Here is a 24,871-nt window from a genome sequence, read left to right as displayed (position 1 = left end):
GCCGTAAAATAAAGCGATCTGATCCAAATGTTAGTCTACCTACACCTGTTGTTTATGAAGTACGCGGTGCAGTAGGTGGCGCACCGGTGCCTTCTCCGGGCAGTTCCCCCGGTAGATACAGCTCTGACGTCAATGCGTTCCTGAGCATGCCTACAAGGCTTGAAAATAAACAAAGACCGAAAGCGGGCGATTGATCATTAAGCTGCCATAAACTTTAACTTAGAATACTTTTGAAGCCATTTTTAGGTAGTAAAAAAAACAACAACAACCGCCCAGCATCTGAAGAAAGACGTCTCTACAGTCATGGAAAAAGCATTGTTGATGCGAGTGAGTGTTTTCCTCCGATCAGGGAGGCAGAAAATACATGGAGGATGTTACCGAGGTAGTAATGGAGCCCGAGCCGGGGGAAGACGAGCTGAACTCGGACGAACAAGATGAAACCAAAGGGAATAACTCGACGGCCGACATTGTGCCGGAAAAGCCTGAAAACGAGCAGGAAGATCGGAATGCACTGAACAATCCTCTATCTGCCTCTGCATCCACTACAGTTACATGGACACAAAATGTACAAAATGGGAACCAACGTTTTGCAGCTGCTGCACTGGCAGGATCGAAAGTGGACAGTACTCCTGCGGCGACCAAGAGCGATAACCGGCCCCGGCGATCAGTGGCTTTCTTCGCGGTGTTTGATGGCCACGGAGGCCGAGAGGCAGCGCAATTCGCAAGGGACTATTTGTGGAATTCATCAAGAAACAGCGGGGCTTTTGGTCTAAAGATGACGAGGAAGTGTGTTCAGCTATTCGGAAAGGTTTCGTTGCCTGCCACCATGCCATGTGGAAAAAACTACGTAAGTTAAATAATCATCCAGCTTTGTACATTGGGATTTGTATTTAGCGACCAAGCCTCTAAAACGTGCAAACTCTTAAGAATGAAATGGCCACCACAGGCTGAATGTGTGGTTTGGTTCTCAGGCTTGGCTAGCGAAATAAACATACCACGGTTTACCATCTGTCTGTAGAGCAAAGAAAGAGACATCCCACGATTCTTCTCTACACCCCCAACCTCAAGGGGGGCTCCGGGAATTAGCGATGGGAAGTTGAGCTCTTTTACTGACTCGACTCAGTAATGCCCAGAGCCCTACCGGCGAACTGAAAACTCATGATTCTACAAACCTCTCTTTTACTTTTATTTAACTAGGCAAGTCAGTTAAGAACAAATTCTTATTTACAATGACGGCCTACCGGGGAACAGTGGGGTTAACTGCCTTGTTCAGGGGCAGAACGACAGATTTTTACCTTGTCAGCTCAGGGATTCGATCTTGCAACCTTTCAGTTACTAGTCCAACGCTCTAACCACTAGGCTACCTGCCTCTAACCACTAGACTACCTGCCTCTAACCACTAGGCTACCTGCCTCTAACCACTAGGCTACCCTGCCTCTAACCACTAGGCTACCCTGCCTCTAACCACTAGGCTACCTGCCTCTAACCACTAGGCTACCTGCCTCTAACCACTAGGCTACCTGTCTCTAACCACTAGACTACCTGCCTCTAACCACTAGGCTACCAGCCTCTAACCACTAGGCCACCTGCCTCTAACCACTAGGCTACCAGCCTCTAACCGCTAGGCTACCCTGCCTCTAACCGCTAGGCTACCTGACTCTAACCGCTAGGCTACCCTGCCTCTAACCACTAGGCTACCTTTCTCTAACCACTAGGCTACCTGCCTCTAACCACTAGGCTACCTGTCTCTAACCACTAGGCTACCTGCCTCTGACCACTAGGCTACCTGTCTCTAACCACTAGGCTACCTGTCTCTAACCACTAGGCTACCTGCCTCTAACCACTAGGCTACCTGCCTTGCCTCTAACCACTAGGCTACCCTGCCTCTAACCACTAGGCTACCTGCCTCTAACCACTAGGCCACCTGCCTCTAACCACTAGGCCACCTGCCTCTAACCACTAGGCCACCTGCCTCTAACCACTAGGCTACCCTCCCTCTAACCACTAGGCTACCTGCCTCTAACCACTAGACTACCTGTCTCTAAGCACTAGGCTACCCTGCCTCTAACCACTAGGCTACCCTGCCTCTAACCACTAGGCTACCCTGCCTCTAACCACTAGGCTACCCTGCCTCTAACCACTAGGCTACCCTGCCTCTAACCACTAGGCTACCCTGCCTCTAACCACTAGGCTACCTGCCTCTAACCACTAGGCTACCTGCCTCTAACCACTAGGCTACCCTGCCTCTAACCACTAGGCTACCCTGCCTCTAACCACTAGGCCACCTGCCTCTAACCACTAGGCCACCTGCCTCTAACCACTAGGCTACCCTGCCTCTAACCACTAGGCTAGCTGCCTCTAACCACTAGGCCGCCTGCCTCTAACCACTAGGCCACCTGCCTCTAACCACTAGGCTACCCTGCCTCTAACCACTAGGCTACCTGCCACCCCACATGTCCTTTACCATAGGGGTTTGCTTATTGAAGCTGTCATTTGTGATAGACTTGTAAGCGTGTGGTTTAAACAATGTACATGTGTTGATTTACTAGGCCAACAAATAAGATTATTTATTGATACATTTGAAACGAGCTCTAGTTGTTTCCGCAACCGAACTAGATTGTGAACAACTCTTGAATGTATATCTTGCCTTCGATGAGCACTGAGCTGCAGTGAGGCTGATGAGCACACACCCACTCCACTGAATAGCAGGCGAGTGATGGATTGCTTTGCTATGCTTGCAGATAGCCACTGATTCCTTCCGAACCACTCATTGTTGAATTTGCGATTTCCAACTTGTTGTGTAATGTTTATGGCCGATGAGCACCGATACGTTTTATCTATAATTTCTCTTCATATGACAAGGATTAAAAAGCGCAGTAAATTGCTCGACTTGATTCATGGTGATGATTGCTAGCTAATATTTTGAAAGTAGGATGTTGACATGATCAGTCCAATCAAAGCTACAGTAGATATAATGTGATTTGATGTCATTTTGCCTGTGGCCAATGATCTTGAGCCTTCTTGGATGGGTACACTTCTAATGTAACTCTATGGCAGAACCCAAGGGGCTTGAATTATCGAGCTCTACTCTTAGATTTGGCAGTTAGGTAGTGTCCCCATGAGTGACAGAACACTGAGCCAATCACGGGGCAACTAGAGAACATTACCAACCCCTAAGCTCTGTATTTTCCTGCTGGCTGCCCCACCACCACAGACAGCACTGAGCTAGGCTGAAACACCTGCATTTTGGAGCTGCCCCACCACCACAGAAAGCACTGAGCTAGGCTGAAACACCTGCATTTTGGAGCTGCCCCACCACCACAGACAGCACTGAACTAGGCTGAAACACCTGCATTTTGGAGCTGCCCCACCACCACAGAAAGCACTGAGCTAGGCTGAAACACCTGCATTTTGGAGCTGCCCCACCACCACAGAAAGCACTGAGCTAGGCTGAAACACCTGCATTTTGGAGCTGCCCCACCACCACAGAAAGCACTGAGCTAGGCTGAAACACCTGCATTTTGGAGCTGCCCCACCACCACAGAAAGCACTGAGCTAGGCTGAAACACCTGCATTTTGGAGCTGCCCCACCACCACAGAAAGCACTGAGCTAGGCTGAAACACCTGCATTTTGGAGCTGCCTTACTCAAGAAAACAAGAAAGAGACCATGTTTGTATGGAGGCTTTATTAACTCCATTTAGTTTTTAAAAATGTTTTTAAACTGGAATGTGACATGTTTTAATGCCAAAATAACACGCAAAACAGCTCTGCCCCACCTGCCCAGAATGACGAGTCGCCACTGACGCTCATGTGGGCATATGACAGCAGACAGTTGGTAGTCGGAGCAGGTGTATGGAGCCGCTGAGTCGGAGTAGTGTGTGTGTGTGTGTGTGTGTGTTAATCCTACTATAAAATAACCCATCTCAATCCTCTTTAATAAAGCGAACTACTAAGCTATATGGAATTATTTTAAGAAGGTCATACCAAGGATCGTTTTGCTATTTTATTTTGAATTTTAAGACCCCTTGAAGTATCTAAAAAATATTTTGATATACATTTTTATTTGTCCTTACTGCTATTAGCCCATAGAAACACATTGAATAACAGATAGTCCTTACTGCTATTAGCCCATAGAAACACATTGAATAACAGATTACTGCTATTAGCCCCATAGAAAACACATTGAATAACAGATTACTGCTATTAGCCCATAGAAACACATTGAATAACAGATTACTGCTATTAGCCCATAGAAACACATTGAATAACAGATTACTGCTATTAGCCCATAGAAACACATTGAATACAGATTACTGCTATTAGCCCATAGAAACACATTGAATAACAGATTACTGCTATTAGCCCATAGAAACACATTGAATACAGATTACTGCTATTAGCCCATAGAAACACATTGAATAACAGATTACTGCTAGTAGCCCATAGAAACACATTGAATAACAGATTACTGCTATTAGCCCATAGAAACACATTGAATAACAGATTCACTACATGAAGAACGGATAGTCCCACCAAACAATATTTAAGGAAGTTTGTTCTGAAGTGTCAATCATATCTGAGAGAGAGATAAGAAAGATCAGGAAACATTTAATGAATTTTTTTTTAAACATTTTTTGTCACTAAACAGTCTCCATATATACTTCAATACCTTTTTTCAACTGGTACCGGAGGACCTACAGCAAAACAACCAGCATGTACGTGTTCATGAGAGTCTCACCTTTACACCGAGGGGCCTTTGTTTTATTATGCTAGTTAGATTTCCCCTGGGGCCTGGACATCGACATTAGTTAAGAGCTAGAAAATTATATTGTACTTTATGTTGTGATTCTCACTAAATATGTTGTTGTCTTCTCACACTATTAAAACCCCCACAATCAATAAACAGTTTATAAAGCGCTCTTAGTCTATACATTACATATTGCTAACAAATAATCTTGAACAAAAAATGGCACGTTTTTTCTTTTCTTCCCCGTAAACCTACACATCATCATCTTCTGTCTTTTGTGGCGCCAATGTGAGTGTTTATGGCTAGTGATGTTATGCTTTATACAGGAGCTCTGAGGCTTCGAAATCGTGAAGCAGATAATGCTGCGTTCAAAACAACTGAGAACTCAGAGAAATACGAGGTCAAATCCCGACTTCTGCGATCTTCAGGTCAGAAAGTTGGAGCTCTAAAAACAGGCCAGAGTTCCTGAGTTGGATGACTGTTCAAATCGAATTTTTCACAGTTGGAGCTTTTTTTTTTTTAAATATTTTTTTATTTCAGTTCCTGTTTGTTTTGAACACGTTGAAGTTGGAAAGATTTATTTGATCACGTGCTTTTTCAAGCCGTGTGTTGTAACATATGAGATCCCACTGATTTCGTCGTTGTTCCGGTGTTTTCTTCGATTCCAAGCTGATTTCAAACACCGACCTGTACTGGACACCGTACTTACAAATATAGTTCCGATTTTTGTACTAAAAGTTTCACTTGACCGGTAGCTTAGCGTAGGGAACTTTGCACAAACATTTAGGGACGTGAGAGTATGTGGTTCAAATATAATTTATTTTATTTAGTATAGTATAAAGCTTCTGTCTTAAGCATCCTTAAATAATAACATAGATTCCCGTTTTTGAAAAATAGTCACCTTGAACGCAAAAAAAAGGGGAAGCATAATGTCAGATGTGAGCCTGGTATTCCAGCTGATTATAGGCTCCTGAAGCCAACGACCTACTGCAGAGTGTTGATGAAACCAGTGGAGGAGGAACGTCTGTCTGAGAATCACACGCTGCTATTTTATTACTGACCAGCAGATGGCACTGATGTGCATTGCAAACAGAAAATGAAGTAATGAAACTCGCAAAAATGAATTTTGACTCCTCGAGTCAGTAAAAAGAGAAGTTAAAAAAAAAAAGAACTAATTGTTCACGAACGGCACATCACTACCGTGAATGGGATTTTCCCATAGTGCCTTTCTCTGTTTGCTTTCGATACACACAACAATGGTTCATCTGCGTGTTTTGGAAAGAGTTGACGACGGTTGTTTGACCTCGATGACATAACAAATCAGGTTTATTGCTGGACGAGGCAGGCCAGGCAGCATGTGAGATCTGATGTTGTTGGTTGTGAAGGAGAGTCTGCATGAAGTGGCATATCTACTGAGGCATACGGATTGTTCCCTCTTTCTCTTATCATTTGATGAACAAGTCTCTTGGATTATCAGCTGTGAGGGTAGTTGTATTTAGGGCGGTCATCAGCGATTCGCTCTGGTTCTTTCGACTGGCCTGTTAAGTCACTAGTACACAGTGGATCCAAACTGTAATCTAGTCCTGGGAAACTGAAGGATGTGCATTTTTCTTCGAGCCCAGTATTAACACATCTGATTCAACTAAATCAAGCCCTTGATTAGTGCTGAGTGTGCAGCAACTATTTGTTATGCTGATAGATGTGTCACTATTGATACCCCATACCAGGACTGCTCTATCCTGTTCCTGGAGAGCTACACTTCTGTAGGTTTTCACTTCAACCCCAGTTGTAACTAACCTGATTCAGCTGATCAACCAAGTAATTATTAGAATCGGGTTGGAGCCACTAGAGACAGTAGCCCTCCAGTAACAGGGTTGGAGTATAAACCTACAGGAGGGTATCTCTCCAGGAACAGGGTTGGAGTATAAACCTACAGGAGGGTATCTCTCCAGGAACAGGGTAGGAGTGAACCTACAGGAGGGTATCTCTCCAGGAACAGGGTTGGAGTATAAACCTACAGGACGGCATCTCTCCAGGAACAAGGTTGGAGTATAAACCTACAGGAGGGTATCTCTCCAGGAACAGGGTTGGAGTTTAAACCTACAGGAGGGGTATCTCTCCAGGAACAGGGTTGGAGTATAAACCTTCAGGAGGGTCTCTCTCCAGGAACAGGGTTGGAGTATAAACCTACAGGAGGGTATCTCTCCAGGAACAGGGTAGGATTGAACCTACAGGAGGGTATCTCTCCAGGAACAGGGTTGGAGTATAAACCTACAGGAGGGTATCTCTCCAGGAACAGGGTTGGAGTATAAACCTACAGGAGGGTATCTCTCCAGGAACAGGGTTAGGGGTATAAACCTACAGGAGGGTATCTCTCCAGGAACAGGGTTGGAGTATAAACCTACAGGAGGGTATCTCTCCAGGAACAGGGTTAGGGTATAAACCTACAGGAGTGGTATCTCAGCCATAATTCACTACTACTTGCACCTCCCCAGACTTGTCACAGGTGTTGATAAAAGGTCTGTCTGGGTCTGTGTTTAGATTGAGATTGATGCTTCTCCAGATTAGAAACACACTGTCTCTCATCCAGACGCTGTCGTGTGTTCCTCTGATCTCACTGGCCTGGTTTTCTGTCTGTGAAGATGGCAGACAAAGTTGAACAGTCAATCATGTTTTTTCATTAAATTTGATATGTGAAGGAAACCAGATCAAAGTATGAAAAAATGACTTGTTGCTTCCACATTGATGAAGTTTGATCATAAAGTTAATGGTCCCCTCCCCTATGTCAAACACTAGGATTCATTATTAAAGGGACAAGGTGACATCACCTGAACTTTTAATTTTAAATACACCAATGGTAACCAGATATTCTTTTACCTAATTTTAAATAAGTTCTGCCTTGTAACCAACATCGGAGAAGGGTTTGCAGAGGTGCGGGGTTTATATAGCTAGATGGCTACTTCACTGGTGCCAACATTTGACTGGAGGGTGTCGGCAAATATAATTAAATGTTTCCCCTTTCATCTATGGCAAAGATTCTTCTCCGTTTCCCCTTTCATCTGTGTCTGGTGTTAGCTACTGGTTAGCTAGGTCTTCATCTGTGTCTGGTGTTAGCTACTGGTTAGCTAGGTCTTCATCTGTGTCTGGTGTTAGCTACTGGCTGGTTAGCTAGGTCTTCATCTGTGTCTGGTGTTAGCTACTGGCTGGTTAGCTAGGTCTTCATCTGTGTCTAGTGTTAGCTACTGGCTGGTTAGCTAGGTCTTCATCTGTGTCTGGTGTTAGCTACTGGTTAGCTAGGTCTTCATCTGTGTCTAGTGTTAGCTACTGGTTAGCTAGGTCTTCATCTGTGTCTGGTGTTAGCTACTGGTTAGCTAGGTCTTCATCTGTGTCTGGTGTTAGCTACTGGTTAGCTAGGTCTTCATCTGTGTCTGGTGTTAGCTACTGGTTAGCTAGGTCTTCATCTGTGTCTGGTGTTAGCTACTGTGTAGCTAGGTCTTCATCTGTGTCTGGTGTTAGCTACTGGTTAGCTAGGTCTTCATCTGTGTCTGGTGTTAGCTACTGGTTAGCTAGGTCTTCATCTGTGTCTGGTGTTAGCTACTGGTTAGCTAGGTCTTCATCTGTGTCTGGTGTTAGCTACTGGTTAGCTAGGTCTTCATCTGTGTCTAGTGTTAGCTACTGGTTAGCTAGGTCTTCATCTGTGTCTGGTGTTAGCTACTGGTTAGCTAGGTCTTCATCTGTGTCTGGTGTTAGCTACTGGTTAGCTAGGTCTTCATCTGTGTCTGGTGTTAGCTACTGGTTAGCTAGGTCTTCATCTGTGTCTGGTGTTAGCTACTGGTTAGCTAGGTCTTCATCTGTGTCTGGTGTTAGCTACTGGTTAGCTAGGTCTTCATCTGTGTCTGGTGTTAGCTACTGGTTAGCTAGGTCTTCATCTGTGTCTGGTGTTAGCTACTGGTTAGCTAGGTCTTCATCTGTGTCTAGTGTTAGCTACTGGTTAGCTAGGTCTTCATCTGTGTCTAGTGTTAGCTACTGGTTAGCTAGGTCTTCATCTGTGTCTGGTGTTAGCTACTGGTTAGCTAGGTCTTCATCTGTGTCTGGTGTTAGCTACTGGTTAGCTAGGTCTTCATCTGTGTCTGGTGTTAGCTACTGGTTAGCTAGGTCTTCATCTGTGTCTGGTGTTAGCTACTGGTTAGCTAGGTCTTCATCTGTGTCTGGTGTTAGCTACTGGTTAGCTAGGTCTTCATCTGTGTCTGGTGTTAGCTACTGGTTAGCTAGGTCTTCATCTGTGTCTGGTGTTAGCTACTGGTTAGCTAGGTCTTCATCTGTGTCTGGTGTTAGCTACTGGTTAGCTAGGTCTTCATCTGTGTCTAGTGTTAGCTACTGGTTAGCTAGGTCTTCATCTGTGTCTGGTGTTAGCTACTGGTTAGCTAGGTCTTCATCTGTGTCTGGTGTTAGCTACTGGTTAGCTAGGTCTTCATCTGTGTCTGGTGTTAGCTACTGGCTGGCTAGCTAGGTCTTCATCTGTGTCTGTTGTTAGCTACTGGCTAGCTAGCTAGGTCTTCATCTGTGTCTGGTGTTAGCTACTGGCTAGCTAGGTCTTCATCTGTGTCTGGTGTTAGCTACTGGCTGGCTAGCTAGGTCTTCATCTGTGTCTGGTGTTAGCTACTGGCTGGCTAGCTAGGTCTTCATCTGTGTCTGGTGTTAGCTAGTTACTGGTTAGCTAGGTCTTCATCTGTGTATGGTGTTAGCTACTGGCTAGCTAGGTCTTCATCTGTGTCTAGTGTTAGCTACTGGCTAGCTAGGTCTTCATCTGTGTCTGGTGTTAGCTACTGGCTGGCTAGCTAGGTCTTCATCTGTGTCTAGTGTTAGCTACTGGCTGGCTAGCTAGGTCTTCATCTGTGTCTGGTGTTAGCTACTGGCTGGTTAGCTAGGTCTTCATCTGTGTCTGGTGTTAGCTACTGGTTAGCTAGGTCTTCATCTGTGTCTGGTGTTAGCTACTGGCTGGCTAGCTAGGTCTTCATCTGTGTCTGGTGTTAGCTACTGGCTGGCTAGCTAGGTCTTCATCTGTGTCTGGTGTTAGCTGCTGGCTGGCTAGCTAGGTCTTCATCTGTATCTGGTGTTAGCTAGTTACTGGTTAGCCAGGTCTTCATCTGTGTCTGGTGTTAGCTACTGGCTGGCTAGCTAGGTCTTCATCTGTGTCTGGTGTTAGCTACTGGCTAGCTAGCTAGGTCTTCATCTGTGTCTGGTGTTAGCTATAGTGGCTAGCTAGGTCTTCATCTGTGTCTGGTGTTAGCTACTGGCTGGCTAGCTAGGTCTTCATCTGTGTATGGTGTTAGCTACTGGCTGGCTAGCTAGGTCTTCATCTGTGTCTGGTGTTAGCTATAGTGGCTAGCTAGGTCTTCATCTGTGTCTGGTGTTAGCTACTGGCTGGCTAGCTAGGTCTTCATCTGTGTATGGTGTTAGCTACTGGCTGGTTAGCTAGGTCTACATCTGTGTCTAGTGTTAGCTACTGGTTAGCTAGGTCTTCATCTGTGTCTGGTGTTAGCTACTGGCTGGCTAGCTAGGTCTTCATCTGTGTCTGGTGTTAGCTACTGGCTGGCTAGCTAGGTCTTCATCTGTGTCTGGTGTTAGCTGCTGGCTGGCTAGCTAGGTCTTCATCTGTATCTGGTGTTAGCTAGTTACTGGTTAGCCAGGTCTTCATCTGTGTATGGTGTTAGCTACTGGCTGGCTAGCTAGGTCTTCATCTGTGTCTGGTGTTAGCTACTGGCTAGCTAGCTAGGTCTTCATCTGTGTCTGGTGTTAGCTATAGTGGCTAGCTAGGTCTTCATCTGTGTCTGGTGTTAGCTACTGGCTGGCTAGCTAGGTCTTCATCTGTGTCTGGTGTTAGCTAGTTACTGGCTAGCTAGGTCTTCATCTGTATCTGGTGTTAGCTACTGGCTGGCTAGCTAGGTCTTCATCTGTGTCTGGTGTTAGCTAGTTACTGGTTAGCTAGGTCTTCATCTGTGTATGGTGTTAGCTACTGGCTGGCTAGCTAGGTCTTCATCTGTGTCTGGTGTTAGCTAGTTACTGGCTAGCTAGGTCTTCATCTGTGTCTGGTGTTATCTAGTTACGGGTTAGCTAGGTCTTCATCTGTGTCTGGTGTTAGCTACTGGCTGGCTAGCTAGGTCTTCATCTGTGTCTGGTGTTAGCTAGTTACTGGCTAGCTAGGTCTTCATCTGTGTCTGGTGTTAGCTAGTTACTGGTTAGCTAGGTCTTCATCTGTGTCTGGTGTTAGCTACTGGCTGGCTAGCTAGGTCTTCATCTGTGTCTGGTGTTAGGTAGTTACTGGCTAGCTAGGTCTTCATCTGTGTCTGGTGTTAGCTAGTTACTGGTTAGCTAGGTCTTCATCTGTGTCTGGTGTTAGCTAGTTACTGGTTAGCTAGGTCTTCATCTGTGTCTGGTGTTAGCTACTGGCTGGCTAGCTAGGTCTTCATCTGTGTCTGGTGTTAGCTAGTTACTGGCTAGCTAGGTCTTCATCTGTGTCTGGTGTTAGCTAGCTACTGGTTAGCTAGGTCTTCATCTGTGTCTGGTGTTAGCTAGTTACTGGCTAGCTAGGTCTTCAGCCAGCATGGAACTAAAGGAGGGGATAGGTCATTCAAAACTCTGACGCTGTTGTCAAGGCAACATATCCGTCAGTGCTGCTGTGAACCTCATCACAAGAAACAAACTGTGTGTGTGTGTGTGTGTGTGTGTGCGTGTGTGTATATATTTTATTATTATATCATTGATACAATTTCAATGCTTGAGTTGCTTTGTGTATCACCAAATTTGCTTGAGATAAAATTACTGCAACACTATTCACTGCATCCAAGTTGCTTGCTGTCGGCGTTTCAAAGTAGCTGTCAGTCAAGGCGACCTCATGAATATAAGCTGCTTGCCCTCACTCAGCCTGTTGTTTCAAAAAGTACTTTCCAGAATAACTGTTCAGGACCTTTTTAAAAGTGGAGTTCCTTCCTAACTGTTGTTGTGTTCAGGGGCCATGTTATTGCAGGCGGAGACCTCCGGTAAGAAGCTTTAGTCTGACTCCGAACGCTTCTTCTAAAGCTGGGCAGCTTCCAATATTTTAACATGTTCTCTCTCTCTCTCTCTGTCCTTCTTTCTCTCTCTGTCCTTTCTCTCTCTGTCCTTCTTTCTCTCTACTGTGTTTCGTTCTCTCTCTGTGTTTCGTTCTCTCTCTGGTTTCGTTCTCCTCCTGTGTCGTTCTCCGTGTTCGTTCTCTCTCTCTCTGCCTGTCGTTCTCTCTCTGTCGTGTCTCTCTCTCGCTGGCTGTCGTTCTCACTCTCGTTCCTCTCTCTCTGGTCCGTTCCTCTCTCCTCTGTTGTTCTCTGTCGTTCTCTCTCTCTGTCTGTCGTTCTTGTCTCTCTCATCTCTGTGCGTTCTCCTCTCTCCTCTCGTCTGTCGTTCTGTCTCTCCTCTCTGCTGGTCGTTCTCTCTCATCTCTCTGGTCGTTCTCTCTCTCTCTCTGTCGTTCTCTCTCTCTCTGGCTGTCGTTCTCGATCTCTCTTCTGTTCCGTTCTCTCTCTCTCTGTCGTTCTCATCTCTCTCTGTCGTCCTGTCGTTCTCCTGTCGTTCTCTCTCTCTGTCGTTCTCTGTCGTTCTCTCGCTCTCTGTCCGTTCTCTCTCTCTGTTGTTCTCCTGTCCGTTCTCTCTCTCTCCCTGCTCTGTCGTTCTCTCTCCTCTCTCTGTCGCTCTCTCTGTCACTGCAGCCGAATGGCCCAAGACTTTCACGGGGGTTACCCAGCACCTCGGGCACCACGGCCAGTGTAGTGGTAATCCGGGGGACCGAATGTACGTGGCCCACGTAGGAGACTCTGCCATAGTGCTGGGGGTGCAGGATGACCCCTCTGACCAGTTCATCAGGGCCGTGGAGGTTACACAGGACCACAAGCCTGAGCTGCCCCAAGGAGAGGGAGCGCATCGAAGGGCTGGGGGGCAGGTAAGACTGACCGACACATACTACTGTACTAGGGCCCCCAACCGTAGCACAACCACAACACAACCACAACACAACCTTAGCACAACTAACAACACAACCACAACCGTAGCACAACTAACAACACAACCACAACCGTAGCACAACTAACAACACAACCGTAGCACAACCACAACACAACCGTAGCACAACCACAACACAACCACAACACAACCACAACACAACCACAACACAACCACAACACAACCACAACACAACCACACACAACCACAACACAACCACAACACAACCACAACCACAACACAACCACAACACAACCACAACACAACCACAACACAACCACAACACAACCACAACCGTAGCACAACACAACCACAACCGTACCCTCATGTGACCGTGCATCCAAAACAACAGCCCCTGTAACAGGGGAATGGGTTTGAGCCAAAGAGAATCTCTCTCTCTCTGCATTGTCTATGCTACTGCAAGCTCACAATCAGTGTCTGTCCTGCTGTATGCCTGCTGTATGTCCTGCTGTATGTCCTGCTGTATGTCCTGCTGTATGTCCTGCTGTATGCCTGCTTGGTCAAAAACAACAGAAAAACTATCGGACTGACTGGGTAACTAGAGGGATGGACAGACTACTGTAGAACTGACTGGGTAACTAGAGGGATGGACAGACTACTGTAGAACTGACTGGGTAACTAGACTAGAGGGATGGACAGACTACTGTAGAACTGACTGGGTAACTAGACTAGAGGGATGGACAGACTACTGTAGAACTGACTGGGTAACTAGACTAGAGGGATGGACAGACTACTGTAGAACTGACTGGGTAACCTAGACTAGAGGGATGGACAGACTACTGTAGAACTGACTGGGTAACCAGACTAGAGGGATGGACAGACTACTGTAGAACTGACTGGGTAAACTAGAGGGATGGACAGACTACTGTAGAACTGACTGGGTAACCAGACTAGAGGGATGGACAGACTACTGTAGAACTGACTGGGTAACTAGACTAGAGGGATGGACAGACTACTGTAGAACTGACTGGGTAACTAGACTAGAGGGATGGACAGACTACTGTAGAACTGACTGGGTAACTAGACTAGAGGGATGGACAGACTACTGTAGAACTGACTGGGTAACTAGACTAGAGGGATGGACAGACTACTGTAGAACTGACTGGGTAACTAGACTAGAGGGATGGACAGACTACTGTAGAACTGACTGGGTAACTAGACTAGAGGGATGGACAGACTACTGTAAGAACTGACTGGGTAACTAGACTAGAGGGATGGACAGACTACTGTAGAACTGACTGGGTAACTAGACTAGAGGGATGGACAGACTACTGTAGAACTGACTGGGTAACATAGACTAGAGGGATGGACAGACTACTGTAGAACTGACTGGGTAACTAGACTAGAGGGATGGACAGACTACTGTAGAACTGACTGGGTAACTAGACTAGAGGGATGGACAGACTACTGTAGAACTGACTGGGTAACTAGACTAGAGGGATGGACAGACTACTGTAGAACTGACTGGGTAACTAGACTAGAGGGATGGACAGACTACTGTAGAACTGACTGGGTAACCAGACTAGAGGGATGGACGACTACTGTAGAACTGGACTGGGTATAGACTAGAGGGATTGGACAGACTACTGTAGAACTGACTGGGTAACTAGACTAGAGGGATGGACAGACTACTGTAGAACTGACTGGGTAACTAGACTAGAGGGATGGACAGACTACTGTAGAACTGACTGGGTAACTAGAGGATGGACAGACTACTGTAGAACTGACTGGGTAACTAGACTAGAGGGATGGACAGACTACTGTAGAACTTACTGGGTAACCAGACTAGAGGGATGGACAGACTACTGTAGAACTGACTGGGTAACTAAGGGATGGACAGACTACTGTAGAACTGACTGGGGTAACTAGACTAGAGGGATGACAGACTACTGTAGGACTGACTCGGTAACTAGAGGGATGGACAGACTACTGTAGAACTGACTGGGTAACTAGAGGGATGGACAGCTACTGTAGAACTGACTGGGTAACCAGACTAGAGGGATGGACAGACTACTGTAGAACTGACTGGGTAACTAGAGGGATGGACAGACTACTGTAGAACTGACTGGGTAACTAGACTAGAGGGATGGACAGACTACTGTAGAACTGACTGGGGTAACTAGAGGGATGGACAGACTACTGTAGAACTGACTGGGTAACTAGAGGGATGGACAGACTACTGTAGAACTGACTGGGTAACTAGAGGGATGGACAGACTACTGTAGAACTGACTGGGTAACCCAGACTAGAGGGATGGACAGACTACTGTAGAACTGACTGGGTAACCAGACTAGAGGGATGGACAGACTACTGTAGAACTGACTGGGTAACTAGACTAGAGGGATGGACAGACTACTGTAGAACTGACTGGTGTAACTAGAGGGATGGACAGACTACTGTAGAACTGACTGGGTAACTAGAGGGATGGACAGACTACTGTAGAACTGACTGGTGGTAACTAGAGGGATGGACAGACTACTGTAGAACTGACCTGGGTAACTAGACTAGAGGGATGGACAGACTACTGTAGAACTGACTGGGTAACTAGAGGGATGGACAGACTACTGTAGAACTGACTGGGTAACCAGACTAGAGGGATGGACAGACTACTGTAGAACTGACTGGGTAACTAGAGGGATGGACAGACTACTGTAGAACTGACTGGTAACAGACTAGAGGGATGGCCAGACTACTGTAGAACTGACTGGGTAACTAGAGGGATGGACAGACCTACTGTAGAACTGACTGGTGGTAACTAGATGGATGGACAGACTACTGTAGAACTGACTGGGTAACTAGACTAGAGGGATGGACAGACTACTGTAGAACTGACTGGGTAACCAGACTAGAGGGATGGACAGACTACTGTAGAACTGACTGGGTAACTAGGGATGGACAGACTACTGTAGAACTGACTGGGTAACCAGACTAGAGGGATGGACAGAGACGCACTATTAAGTAATAGGATGCCTTTTTACTTTACTAAATTTACAGCTAAACCACAAACTAGTTCTTCATTACTACCTTACTAAATGTCTATGATAACTAGTCCTGTCTGTCTCTCTCTCCCTCCTATCTCCAGGGTGATACTGTCCTGTCTGTCTCTCTCCCTCTATCTCCAGGGTGATAAACTGTCCTGTCTGTCTCTCTCCCTCCTCTCTCCAGGGTGATAACTGTCCTTCTGTCCTCATCTCCAGGGTGATAAACTGGTCCTGGTCGGTCTCTCTCTCCCTCCTATCTCCAGTGTGATAACTGTCCTGTCTGTCTCTCTCCCTGCTATCTCCAGGGTGATAACTGTCCTGTCTGTCTCTCTCTCCCTCCTATCTCCAGGGTGATAACTGTCCTGTCTGTCTCTCTCTCCCTCCTATCTCCAGGGTGATAAACTGTCCTGTCTGTCTCTCTCCCTCCTATCTCCAGGTGATAACTGTCCTGTCTGTCCTCTCTCCCTCCTATCTCCAGGGTGATAACTGTCCTGTCTGTCTCTCTCCCTCCTATCTCCAGTGTGATAACTGACCTGTCTGTCTCTCTCCCTCCTATCTCCAGTGTGATAACTGACCTGTCTGTCTCTCTCCCTCTATCTCCAGGGTGATAACTGTCCTGTCTGTCTCTCTCCCTCCTATCTCCAGGGTGATTAACTGTCCTGTCTGTCTCTCTCCCTCCTATCTCCAGTGTGATAAAGAAGTCGGGTGTGAACCGGGTGGTATGGAAGAGACCCAGGCTGACTCATAACGGGCCAGTCAGAAGGAGCACCGTCATAGACCAGATACCTTTCCTGGCTGTGGCCAGAGCTCTAGGTATGTTGTTGTTGTGGTTGTCGCAAAGATTCAGTAAGTGCCACAAATGTATTTCTGTAATACAATTGAAGTTGGAAGTTTACATACACTTTAGCCAAATACGTTGGTTCAACCAGTGTGTGGCCAGTGGGACTGCACTCTGACCCCACTACTTTTTCTGCAGCTGTTGTTGGTAAGTAATGTTGGTGAGTAGTAAGGTTGTTGGTGAGTAGTAATGTTGTTGGTGAGTAGTAATGTTGTTGGTGAGTAATGTTGGTGAGTAGTAATGTTGTTGGTGAGTAGTAATGTTGTTGGTGAGTAGTAATGTTGTTGGTGAGTAGTAATGTTGTTGGCGAGGAGTAATGTTGGCGAGTAGTGATGTTGTTGGTGAGTAGTAATGTTGGCGAGTAGTGATGTTTTGGTGAGTAGTAATGTTGTTGGTGAGTAATACTACTGTTGGTGAGTAGTAATGTTGGTAATGTTGGTGAGTAGCAATGTTGGTGAGTAGTGATGTGTTGGCGAGTAGTAATGTAGTGAGTAGTAATGTTGGTGAGTAGCAATGTTGGTGAGTTTGGTGAGTAGTAATGTTGTTGGTGAGTAGTAATGTTGTTGGTGAGTAATACTGTTGGTGAGTAGTAATGTGTTGGTGAGTAGTAATGTTGTTGGTGGGTAGTAATGTTGGTGGTAGTAATAATGTTGGTGGGTAGTAATGTTGGTATGTTGGTGGTTAGTATGTTGGTGAGTAGTAATGTTGGTGAGTAGTAATGTTGGTGAGTAGTAATAATGTTGGTGGGTAGTAATGTTGGTAATGTTGGTGGTAGTAATGTTGGTGAGAGTAGTAATGTTGGTGAGTAGTAATGTTGGTGAGTAGTAATGTTGGTAATGTGGTGGGTAGTAATGTTGTTGGTGAGTAGTAATGTTGGCGAGTAGTAATGTTGGCGAGTAGTAATGTTGGCGAGTAGTAATGTTGGTGAGTAGTAATGTTGGCGAGTAGTAATGTTAGTAATGTTGGTGAGTAGTAATGTTGGCGAGTAGTAATGTTAGTAATGTTGGTGAGTAGTAATGTTGGCGAGTAGTAATGTTGGCGAGTAGTAATGTTGGCGAGTAGTAATGTTAGTAATGTTGGCGAGTAGTAATGTTGGCGAGTAGTAATGTTAGTAATGTTGGCGAGTAGTAATGTGGGCGAGTAGAGTAATGTTGGCGAGTAGTAATGTTAGTAATGTTGGGCGAGTAGTATGTTGGCGAGTAGATAATGTTAGTAATGTTGGCGAGTTAGTAATGTTGGCGAGTAGTAATGTTGGCGAGTAGTAATGTTAGTATGTTGCGAGTAGTAATGTTGGCGAGTAGTAATGTTAGTAATGTTGGTGGTAGTAATGTGGTGAGTAGGTAATGTTGTAATGTTGGTGAGTAGTAATGTTGGCGAGTAGTAATGTTAGTATGTTGGTGAGTAGTAATGTTGGCGAGTAGTAATGTTAGTAATGTTGGTGAGTAGTATGTTGGTGAGTAGTAATGTTAGTAATGTTGGTGAGTAGTAATGTTGGTGAGTAGTAATGTTTGCGAGTAGTAATGTTGGCGAGTAGTAATGTTAGTAATGTTGGCGAGTAGTAATGTTGGCGAGTAGTAATGTTGGCGAGTAGTAATGTTGGCGAGTAGTAATGTTGGTGAGTAGTAATGTTGGCGAGTAGTATGTTAGTAATGTTGGTGAGTAGTAAATGTTGGCGAGTAGTATGTTAGTAATGTTGGTGAGTAGTAATGTTGGCGAGTAGTAATGTTAGTAATGTTGGTGAGTAGTACTGTTGGTGAGTAGTAATGTTAGTAATGTGGTGAGTATAATGTTGGTGAGTAGTAATGTTAGTAATGTGAGTAATGTGGGTGAGTAGTAATTTGGCGGCGAGTAGTATGTTAGAATGTTGGCGAGTAGTAATGTTAGTAATGTGGTGAGTTAGTAATGTTAGTAATGTTGGGGAGTAGTAATGTTGGTGAGTAGTAATGTTGGTGAGTAGTAATGTTAGTAATGTTGGTGATTAGTAATGTTGGCGAGTAGTAATGTTGGGCGAGTAGTAATGTGGCGTAGTAGTAATGTGGTGAGTAGTAATGTTGGCGAGTAGTAATGTTAGTAATGTTGGTGAGTAGTAATGTTGGGCGAGTAGTAATGTTAGTAATGTTGGTGAGTAGTAATGTTGGCGAGTAGTATGTTGGCGAGTAGGAATGTTAGTAATGTTGGCGAGTAGTATGTTGGCGAGTAGTAAGTTAGTAATGTTGGCGAGTAGTAATGTTGGCGAGTAGTAGTAATGTTGGCGAGTATAATGTTGGTGAGTAGTAATGTTGGCGAGTAGTAATGTTAGTAATGTTGGTGAGTAGTAATGTTGGCGAGTAGTAATGTTAGTATGTTGGCGAGTAGTAATGTTGCGAGTAGTAATGTTAGTAATGTTGGCGAGTAGTAATGTTGCGAGTAGTAATGTTGGCGAGTAGTAAGTTAGTAATGTTTGCGAGTAGTAATGTTGGCGAGTAGTAATGTTAGTAAGTGTTGGTGAGTAGTAATGTTGGTGAGTGAGTAATGTTAGTATGTTGGTGAGTCAGAATGTTGGCGAGTAGTAATGTTAGTAATGTTGGTGAGTAGTAATGTTGGCGAGTAGTAATGTTAGTAATGTTGGTGAGATAGAATGTTGGTGAGTAGATATGTTAGTAATGTTGGTGAGTAGTAATGTTTGGTGAGTAGTAATGTTTGCGAGTAGTAATGTTGGCGAGTAGTAATGTGGTGAGTAGTAATGTTGGCGAGTAGTAATGTTAGTAATGTTGGTGAGTAGTAATGTTGGCGAGTAGTATGTTAGTAATGTTGGTGAGTAGTAATGTTGGCGAGTAGTAATGTTGGCGAGTAGTAATGTTGGCGAGTAGTAATGTTGGCGAGTAGTAATGTTGGCGAGTAGTAATGTTAGTAATGTTGGCGAGTAGTAATGTTGGCGAGTAGTAATGTTGGCGAGTAGTAATGTTGGTGAGTAGTAATGTTGGCGAGTAGTAATGTTAGTAATGTTGGTGAGTAGTAATGTTGGCGAGTAGTAATGTTAGTAATGTTGGTGAGTAGTAATGTTGGCGAGTAGTAATGTTGGCGAGTAGTAATGTTAGTAATGTTGGCGAGTAGTAATGTTGGCGAGTAGTAATGTTAGTAATGTTGGCGAGTAGTAATGTTGGCGAGTAGTAATGTTGGCGAGTAGTAATGTTGGTGAGTAGTAATGTTGGCGAGTAGTAATGTTAGTAATGTTGGTGAGTAGTAATGTTGGCGAGTAGTAATGTTAGTAATGTTGGCGAGTAGTAATGTTAGTAATGTTGGCGAGTAGTAATGTTGGCGAGTAGTAATGTTGGCGAGTAGTAATGTTAGTAATGTTTGCGAGTAGTAATGTTGGCGAGTAGTAATGTTAGTAATGTTGGTGAGTAGTAATGTTGGTGAGTAGTAATGTTAGTAATGTTGGTGAGTAGTAATGTTGGCGAGTAGTAATGTTAGTAATGTTGGTGAGTAGTAATGTTGGCGAGTAGTAATGTTAGTAATGTTGGCTGAGTAGTAATGTTGGTGAGTAGTAATTTAGTAATGTTGGTGAGTAGTAATGTTGGTGAGTAGTAATGTTTGCGAGTAGTAATGTTGGCGAGTAGTAATGTTGTGAGTAGTAATGTTGGCGAGTAGTATGTTAGTAATGTTGGTGAGTAGTAATGTTGGCGAGTAGTAATGTTAGTAATGTTGGTGAGTAGTAATGTTGGCGAGTAGTAATGTTGGCGAGTAGTAATGTTGGCGAGTAGTAATGTTAGTAATGTTGGCGAGTAGTAATGTTGGCGAGTAGTAATGTTGGTAATGTTGGCGAGTAGTAATGTTGGCGAGTAGTAATGTTGGCGAGTAGTAATGTTGGTGAGTAGTAATGTTGGCGAGTAGTAATGTTAGTAATGTTGGTGAGTAGTAATGTTGGCGAGTAGTAATGTTAGTAATGTTGGCGAGTAGTAATGTTAGTAATGTTGGCGAGTAGTAATGTTGGCGAGTAGTAATGTTAGTAATGTTGGCGAGTAGTAATGTTAGTAATGTTGGTGAGTAGTAATGTTGGCGAGTAGTAATGTTAGTAATGTTGGTGAGTATTAATGTTGGCGAGTAGTAATGTTAGTAATGTTGGTGAGTATTAATGTTGGTGAGTAGTAATGTTAGTAATGTTGGTGAGTATTAATGTTGGCGAGTAGTAATGTTAGTAATGTTGGTGAGTATTAATGTTGGCGAGTAGTAATGTTAGTAATGTTTGCGAGTAGTATGTTGGCGAGTAGTAATGTTAGTAATGTTGGTGAGTAGTAATGTTGGCGAGTAGTAATGTTAGTAATGTTGGTGAGTATTAATGTTGGTGAGTAGTAATGTTAGTAATGTTGGTGAGTAGTAATGTTGGTGAGTAGTAATGTTTGCGAGTAGTAATGTTGGCGAGTAGTAATGTTAGTAATGTTGGCGAGTAGTAATGTTAGTAATGTTGGCGAGTAGTAATGTTGGCGAGTAGTAATGTTGGCGAGTAGTAATGTTGGTGAGTAGTAATGTTGGCGAGTAGTAATGTTAGTAATGTTGGTGAGTAGTAATGTTGGCGAGTAGTAATGTTAGTAATGTTGGTGAGTAGTAATGTTGGCGAGTAGTAATGTTAGTAATGTTGGTGAGTAGTAATGTTGGTGAGTAGTAATGTTAGTAATGTTGGTGAGTAGTAATGTTGGTGAGTAGTAATGTTAGTAATGTTGGTGAGTAGTAATGTTGGCGAGTAGTAATGTTAGTAATGTTGGCGAGTAGTAATGTTAGTAATGTTGGTGAGTAGTAATGTTAGTAATGTTGGGGAGTAGTAATGTTGGTGAGTAGTAATGTTGGTGAGTAGTAATGTTAGTAATGTTGGTGAGTAGTAATGTTGGCGAGTAGTAATGTTGGTGAGTAGTAATGTTGGTGAGTAGTAATGTTAGTAATGTTGGTGAGTAGTAATGTTGGCGAGTAGTAATGTTGGTGAGTAGTAATGTTGGTGAGTAGTAATGTTAGTAATGTTGGCGAGTAGTATGTTGGTGAGTAGTAATGTTAGTAATGTTGGTGAGTAGTAATGTTGGCGAGTAGTAATGTTGGTGAGTAGTAATGTTATTAATGTTGGTGGGTAGTAATGTTGGTGAGTAGTAATGTTAGTAATGTTGGTGAGTAGTAATGTTAGTAATGTTGGTGAGTAGTAATGTTGGTGAGTAGTAATGTTGGTGAGTAGTAATGTTAGTAATGTTGGTGAGTAGTAATGTTGGCGAGTAGTAATGTTAGTAATGTTGGTGGGTAGTAATGTTGGTGAGTAGTAATGTTATTAATGTTGGTGAGTAGTAATGTTGGCGAGTAGTAATGTTGGCGAGTAGTAATGTTGGCGAGTAGTAATGTTGGCGAGTAGTAATGTTGGTGAGTAGTAATGTTGGTGAGTAGTAATGTTAGTAATGTTGGCGAGTAGTAATGTTGGTGAGTAATGAATCTGTTAGCTTCTGAAAGAGCTTCTCATCCTCTAACTACTTGGCTGATCACTGTGTTGCTGTTTCCAAACATAAAGAACCCATATATAACTATGTTTGGGAACAGCAAGACGGGCAATGAGGCAGTTAGGACAGCGAGACGGGCAATGAGGCAGTTGGGAACAGCGAGACGAGCAATGAGGCAGTTGGGAACAGCGAGACGGGCAATGAGGCAGTTGGGAACAGCGAGACGAGCAATGAGGCAGTTGGGAACAGCGAGACGGGCAATGAGGCAGTGGGAACAGCAAGACGGGCAAATATTGAAGGAGACGGGCAATGAGGCAGTTGGGAACAGCGAGACGGGCAATGAGGCATTTGGGAACAGCGAGACGGGCAATGAGGCATTTGGGAACAGCGAGACGAGCAATGAGGCAGTTGGGAACAGCGAGACGAGCAATGAGGCAGTTGGGAACAGCGAGACGGGCAATGAGGCAGTTGGGAACAGCGAGACGGGCAATGAGGCAGTTGGGAACAGCGAGACGGGCAATGAGGCATTGGGAACAGCGAGACGGGCAATGAGGCAGTTGGGAACAGCGAGACGAGCAATGAGGCAGTTGGGAACAGCGAGACGGGCAATGAGGCAGTTGGAACAGCGAGACGGGCAATGAGGCAGTTGGGAACAGCGAGACGGCAATGAGGCATTTGGGAACAGCGAGACGGGCAATGAGGCATTTGGGAACAGCGAGACGGGCAATGAGGCATTTGGGAACAGCGAGACGGGCAATGAGGCATTTGGGAACAGCGAGACGGGCAATGAGGCATTTGGGAACAGCGAGACGGGCAATGAGGCATTTGGGAACAGCGAGACGGGCAATGAGGCATTTGGGTGTTTCCTTTTTTCTATGCATGTCATCTGTTTTTTTGTCCAGTTACTGTAAAACATTGTGGATGTGTGTAAAACCCTCATCTTCACTTCTCCTTTCCCCTTGTTGTCTTGTGTTCCCTTGTGAGATAAATAACCTTTTTTGATTGAATTATCTTCTGTCCCTGTAGGGGACCTGTGGAGCTATGACTTCTACAGCGGAGAGTTTGTAGTTGTCCCCGGAGCCAGACACCTGTGTTCTGACCCTCGACCCCAATAAACACCGTTACATCATCCTGGGGCAGTGACGGGCTGTGGAACATGGTACCCCCCCAGGACGTCGTCTCCATGTGCCAGGACAACGATGAGGCCATGGTGAGTTGTGGTTGCTATGCGGCGTGGCCTGTTCAGTAGGGCACACCGTAGAAAATATGTTTTGGAACGGAAAACTAAAGAATCCAGTGTTTCTTATTGGTTTAGGTAGCACCCCCCCCTGATTCAATCTGTTTTGAAACTTTCTTTTCCCTCCCTATTGAACCCGGCTCATGGTTTTTCTAAACTGGGCCACCGAGACTTGTGTTCAGCCCAGTCTGATTGGTTAACTACGGTAAATACCTCTCTCCTAGGCGCCGTGCGGGGTGTCCAGCGCTCGCCAGCTGGTGAGCCACGCCCTCCTGCGTGTGGCGCCAGAGGATGCTGCGTGCTGACAACACGTCGGCCATCGTGATCGCCCTGCAGGAGCCGGGTTGTCCCTCAGGAGCCCCTCCACCATGAGGAGGTACTGCTGAACCTGGCCGAGGGACAGCACTGTGGCCCCACATCGGACTCCCGCTCCAACACACCACTCATCAAGGTACAGAGCAGAGGGACTTGTAAGCTTGTGTCCCAAATGGCACTCTATTCCCTATATAGTGCACTGCTTTGACCAGAGCCCTATGGGGGGGGGGGGGGGGGGGGGGGGGGGGGGTGGGGGAATAGGGTGCAATTTGGGACACATGCTAAATCATAATTACTACTTTATTACGACTGTATTAAATGTATTTATCTGTCTCTCTGTCTGTCTCTGTGTCTCTCTCTCGGTCTCTCTCTGTCTCGGTCTCTCTGTCTGTGTTGGTCTCTCTCTGTCTCGGTCTCTCTCGCTGTCTGTCTCGGTCCTCTCTCGCTGTCTGTCTCGGTCTCTCTCGCTGTCTGTCTCGGTCTCTCTCGCTGTCTGTCGGTCTCTCTCGCTGTCTGTCTCGGTCTCTCTCGCTGTCTGTCTCGGTCTCTCTCGCTGTCTGTCTCGGTCTCTCTCGCTGTCTGGTCTCTCTCGCTGTCTGTCTCGGTCTCTCTCGCTGTCTGGTCTCTCTCGCTGTCTGTCTCGTCTCTCCTCGCTGTCTGGTCTCTCTCGCTGTCTGTCCGGTCTCTCCGCTGTCTGTCTCGGTCTCTCTCTCGCTGTCTGTCTCGGTCTCTCTCTCGCTGTCTGTCTCGGTCTCTCTCGCTGTCTGTCTCGGTCTCTCTCGCTGTCTGTCTCGTCTCTCTCGCTGTCTGTCTCGGTCTCTCTCGCTGTCTGTCTCGGTCTCTCTCGCTGTCTGTCTCGGTCTCTCTCGCTGTCTGTCTCGGTCTCTCTTCGCTGTCTGTCTCGGTCTCTCTCGCGTCTGTCTCGGTCTCTCTCGCTGTCTGTCTCGGTCTCTCTCTCTGTCTCTCTCTGTCTCTGTCTCTCTCCCTCTCTGTCTTCTGCTGTCTGTCTCTCTCTGTCTCTCTCTCTCTCTGTCTGTCTCTCTCCCCTCTCTGTCTCTCTCTGTCTCTGTCTGTGTCTGTCTCTCTCTGTCTCTCTGTCTCTCTGTCTCTCTCTGTCTCTCTCTCTCTCATATTCTCTCTCTCTCTGTCCTCCTCTCTTCTGTCTGTCTCTCGTCTGTCCTCTCTGTCTGTCTCTGTCTGTCTTCTGTCTGTCTCTGTCTGTCTCTGTCTCTCTCTCTGTCTCGTCTCTC

At 45.4% G+C, this 24,871-nt stretch overlaps 1 pseudogene; it reads left to right on the top strand.

Annotated features, from left to right (window-relative positions):
* Positions 1-339: 339 nt before the first annotated feature.
* LOC115187969 (protein phosphatase 1D-like) lies at positions 340-23,792 on the top strand (annotated as a pseudogene).
* Positions 23,793-24,871: the final 1,079 nt, after the last annotated feature.

The sequence above is a fragment of the Salmo trutta genome, unplaced genomic scaffold (genome assembly GCF_901001165.1).
Source record: "Salmo trutta unplaced genomic scaffold, fSalTru1.1, whole genome shotgun sequence".
NCBI lineage: Eukaryota > Metazoa > Chordata > Actinopteri > Salmoniformes > Salmonidae > Salmo > Salmo trutta.
Note: the sequence above shows the minus strand (reverse complement) of the source record. Positions and strands in the feature narration are given on the sequence as shown.